The 5,209-nt window shown below is 44.4% G+C and overlaps 1 long non-coding RNA gene across 17 annotated transcripts in view; it reads right to left on the reverse strand.

The window, feature by feature from the left end:
• Positions 1-4,810, reverse strand: part of LOC119362326 — a 20,781-nt gene extending 15,971 nt beyond the window's left edge. For 9 of the 17 annotated variants that reach the window (XR_005173333.1, XR_005173338.1, XR_005173339.1 and 6 more), the window contains exons 1-3: positions 2,567-4,807; positions 1,136-2,084; positions 746-918 (exon numbers count right to left, since the gene is read on the reverse strand). This is a non-coding gene — a long non-coding RNA (uncharacterized LOC119362326). Of the gene's footprint in view, positions 1-745; positions 919-1,135; positions 2,085-2,364; positions 2,517-2,537 lie in introns of those variants that run through there. The other 8 variants (XR_005173330.1, XR_005173329.1, XR_005173327.1 and 5 more) reach the window with 8 other exon arrangements.
• Between the last annotated feature and the right edge of the window lie 399 nt (positions 4,811-5,209).

Raw genomic sequence — 5,209 nt, forward strand, 5'->3', positions numbered from 1 at the left:
ACTAACATATACAGCTACATATAAAACCATCATTCAGGCACATGCTAACACGAAAGAAGGTAAATAAACAGCAAAAACCAATCCGTTATGTTAGGGCCAACCACCATGATAGAAAGAGTATAGATCGAGATAGTTCTTTCAGTTTCATGAAACAACGAAGGGAGCAATCAATATCATCAACCTTCAAATACATGTAACAGTCTAGCGGAGGAACTCATCAAATTCTGGGGTATGGTTGTCGTTCACATGAATGAATATATTAAAAGAAAGTACATGTATGCTAGCATTTCATAGAGAAAACAACATCTCTACATTGAGGTAAATAAGGAAGGTGCTCTCAACAGCAAAGAGAACATGATGAAGTCAAGAACAAAAAAAAATGTTGCCACTGTCATGCATCTGAAGGTCGACCCTGCCTGCCAGATAACTACTCGCTCCGTCTAAAAAACATCTTACATTATGAGACGGACGGAGAACACGACTGTTGAAATATGTCAAAGTGCCAAGTAAAATCATGTCTTTCTTTTAATACAGCAAGGACAAGAAGATACACATGCCATGTACTTGCAAGCTCTAGTATGATGCTAGTAAGATGGAAACTCTAACAGAAACCTTACTTATCATTGATCCTAACTTACAAGAATAACATCCAAGTAGTGGGATTGAGCTTGATCTTGGCTATATCAGATGCATACACATGGAAGGAAAAAAATCAGTGGATAAAGAAGGCTGAGAAATTCAGTACCCAGTTGTGGTCTTGCAGCCCACTCAGTCTCAAATGCCGCCACGCAGGCGTCCATTGCCCCGTATACGCTTTGCTCTACCAAGAGCCCCATCTTTTGGCATACGTACGTCCAACACTTTGAAATGATGTGATGCCACTATTCCCTTCTCCATCCCTTGCCGAATTAGCAATTCCTGTGTGTTTAGATCATGTTGAATGTTAACACCAAAATATGAGAGCAGAAACTTAAAAACAAGGGCATGTGTATCATGAAAGAAACCCACAAGCTAAAGGTGTGGAGTAAAATGACAGAATTACATCCAGTTAGTTGAATGAAGGAGGTGCTCAAACCAGCAGCAGGTTTGTGTCACACAAATCAATCAATTAAGGAGGGGCAGTAGAAACCAGTACCTCTCTACAATGTTTTAAGCGAGGGCTTTCATCCAGCCTGTCGAGAGTGACAAGAGCCTTCTCATAGTGGGAGAGTTGTTATGCAACGAAGGCTGGCTCTCGAAGATCTGCACAACTCTTTCTGGGTTACTTCTATAGATCTCCCGGTGGCTTCAGTTCGTCGATCTCTTCCAGCTGTAGCAAAGCACACCAAATGACTGAGGAAGAGACCTCCGGTGTGATCCATCCAGCTTGGCGTCCGAATTCAGGACGCCTGGTTGCCGCTGTCAACCTTATAGGGCTCAGAGCACCAGGCGCACACTTACATATGCCTATGGAACTGAGAGACCTACAAACATCGAGTGTGATTGTCATATTTCATCTGTATGGGACCCAAGTCCATTCTGTACAGTAATGAAGCTAGGAGAGTTGCAAAATGTATTAACATTATTCATTCTCCTGCTGCAATTTGCTACCAAGAAATGCAGGATGGGGAGAACACCTAATTCGATTAACAACGGAAGGATATAGAATCTCGCCCATAAAGCATTCAGTAAAAGCAAACAAGGCTGTGTTTAGATGCACAGTATTTAGAAAACAATAGTATTCAGAAACAACAGTACTAGAACCTGTAGGCACGAAATACCACAATATACATATTCTATGGTATTTTGCAGCATTGGCAAGAGTGACAAGAGCCTTCTCATAGTGGGAGAGTTGTTATGCAACGAAGGCTGGCTCTCGAAGATCTGCACAACTCTTTCTGGGTTACTTCTATAGATCTCCCGGTGGCTTCAGTTCGTCGATCTCTTCCAGCTGTAGCAAAGCACACCAAATGACTGAGGAAGAGACCTCCGGTGTGATCCATCCAGCTTGGCGTCCGAATTCAGGACGCCTGGTTGCCGCTGTCAACCTTATAGGGCTCAGAGCACCAGGCGCACACTTACATATGCCTATGGAACTGAGAGACCTACAAACATCGAGTGTGATTGTCATATTTCATCTGTATGGGACCCAAGTCCATTCTGTACAGTAATGAAGCTAGGAGAGTTGCAAAATGTATTAACATTATTCATTCTCCTGCTGCAATTTGCTACCAAGAAATGCAGGATGGGGAGAACACCTAATTCGATTAACAACGGAAGGATATAGAATCTCGCCCATAAAGCATTCAGTAAAAGCAAACAAGGCTGTGTTTAGATGCACAGTATTTAGAAAACAATAGTATTCAGAAACAACAGTACTAGAACCTGTAGGCACGAAATACCACAATATACATATTCTATGGTATTTTGCAGCATTGGCAAACTGAGAGGAGTTTGGCAGTTGTGGTATTTACTAGGGTACTTTGTTTATGTTTGTACTTATGTGACGTAACTAGCTACTAAAAAAGTAATTCAAATAAACTTGTACAAGGGTGTACATAATTTGTAGCTTGTATGCTGGACGTACACATCACAATCCATTGAGGTTACTTGGCCTCCGGCCACCACGCGCCAGACCATTGCTGGTCGTGCTGCAGCTACAAGCTGCTTTACAAGAAACAGAACACGTCAAGGGAAAACAAAAGGATGGCTCGCCGCTGCTCTACAAGTTCTCACTCACCGATTCAAATTCACGCGCTCAGTAAACTGATGGCGACATGTCAGACACCATGGGCATTGTGTATGTCGACCCGGTCAACGCGCAGGCGTACAGAGAAACCCTAGCTATGCAGACCCAATTCAATAGGATGAAATATGTATAAGAAATCAAACCACAAAGGTTCCTTTCGTTCAACACCATTGCTTGGTTTCTACATGATTGTGGAGACGGATTGTTGGCTAGAGAAGAGGCAATGAGATGAAGAAAACGGCTGGCCATGGAGGATACAAGACAATGTTTTTTCTCCACAGGATTGTTGTTTTAATACTCCAAAATTACAACAGTATTTGAAATACCAGACATTCTTAAACTACAGTATTGCTTCGATCAGGTCAGCGGGCAGGCAGACAGAAAAACCCTAGCTATGCAGACCAAAATTCAATCGGATGAAATCTGTATAACAGATCAAACCACAAGACTCGGTTAAAAATAAAGAGTTCAGGGTTGTTGTTTGAATACTCCAAAATTACCACAGTTTCTGAAATACCACATCTTAACCTGCAGTATTCTTTCCATCCAATCACTTGAAAGTATTCAATACCCTTAGGTTCTTTTAGAAACCACGGTATCCCCAGAATACAAAAAAAATACTGTACTTTGCAACCAAACAATTCCATTTATGAATGCAAGAAGCAAATAGCAATTTTGGGATGTTCCGCAATTACTCCTAACCGTAGCCACTATAAGCTCCATCTTGTTTAAATCGGAAAGAGGGAGAGAGAAAAAAAATCTGAATCTGCCAAGAGCAACACGGAGCCGAATAGAGAGCGCAGATGAGCGAGAGAGAGGGAGAGAACCTTCCAAGCTGCTCCACAAGAAATAGAACACGACAAGGGAAAACAAAGAGATTGCTCGCCGCTGCTCTACAAGTTCTCACTCTTCGCAGAAACATCACCGATTCGAATGTACACAGCTCAGTGAACTGACGCGACATGTTCGACACCATGGGTTGTGTATGTCGGCCAGGTCGGCGGGCAGGCAGACAGACAAACCCTGGCTATGCAGACCCAAATTCAATTGGATGAAAACTGTATAACAAATCAAACCACAGGGCCCGGTTAAAAATAAAGAGTTCAGGGTTAGTTGTTGTTTTGATACTCCAAAATTACCACAGTGTCTGAAATACCACAGCTTCTTCAACTGCAGTATTCCTTCCATCCAAACACTTGAAAGTATTTAATACCTAGGTTGTTTTAGAAACCACGGAAAATGCTAAAAAAATACTGGACTTTGCAACCAAACAATTACATTTATGAATCCACGCAGCAAATAGCAATCTTGGGCTGTTCTACAATAACCCCTACCTAATCGCAGCCATGATAAGCCGCAGCTTGTTTAAATCGGAAAGAGAGAGAAAAAAGATCTGAATCGGCCAAGAGCAACACGGAATCGAACAGAGAGTGGAGATGGGCGAGAGAGAAGGAGAGGACCTTCCATGGCGTCGGAGATAGCAGGGTCAGAGCAGCCATGCAGAACCTGAACCTCTCCCGGCGCGCGACTGTGGAGAAGGAGCAGACTCGAGCTTTGGCTGTGGCGTCGTCCTGGTCAGAGAGAGAGAGAGAGAGAGAGAGAGAGAGAGAGAGAGAGAGAGAGAAGGGGAGGAGGGATTCACGCCATACCTTGTCGAGCTTTTGGATGAGTGGGGGCCCGAGCTCGGTCGCCATGGCCGCGACCTAGGGTATCGGGAGCGAGGATGAACAGAAGGAGGGGGAAGAGTGTAGGTTGGACGCGACGACTCAGGGTGGAAGGAGGATGGCGCGGTGGTGCTCCTCTGCCTGTGCACCGTTGCCGTGGAAGGACAGCAGGTCTTCCTCTGCCGTTCAAGGAAGGAGGAGAGGTGCTGGAGTGGATCTGGGGCGTATAATGGAGAGAAGGAGAAGGGAGGAGGGGAGGGGAGAGGGGCGCCGGCGGTGGGATAGAGGGCGAAGACGGAGGCAGAGGCCGGCAATGGGGCTGGTGGAGACGAGGTCGGCGGCGGCTGATTGGGGATCAGGGAGCAGGGAAGAGGAGGAAGAGGAAGACCTACTGCCTTGTGGTTTGGGTTAGGTGGGCGTGGGGGGTTGGCTTCTTCTTTTCACTTTTGTTTCAAAATTTCCGGCGACTCGCACGCGCATCTAAAAATCTTGCTATTTTCGTGGATCCATCCACTCCCTGCTGCAGATCCCAGCCATCTACTTTTCTTCTATTAGATCCAACGCCAAATAACCCATATCACGCGGATCACGCACCCAACCACCGATTCTGCCCGAGTTTCTTCATGTGTTAGTATTATAAAACCAAATAGAATCTACTCCCTCCAACCCAAATTGCTTATCTTAGATTTGTCAAGATACGGATTTATCTAGACACGTAGATTTGTCAAAATACAATTACTTGTTTTAGATTTATCAAAATATGGATGTACGTGGACACGTTTTTCTCTAGATACATCCGTATCTAGAAAAAATCAGG

This window comes from Triticum dicoccoides, chromosome 2B (genome assembly GCF_002162155.2).
Source record: "Triticum dicoccoides isolate Atlit2015 ecotype Zavitan chromosome 2B, WEW_v2.0, whole genome shotgun sequence".
NCBI lineage: Eukaryota > Viridiplantae > Streptophyta > Magnoliopsida > Poales > Poaceae > Triticum > Triticum dicoccoides.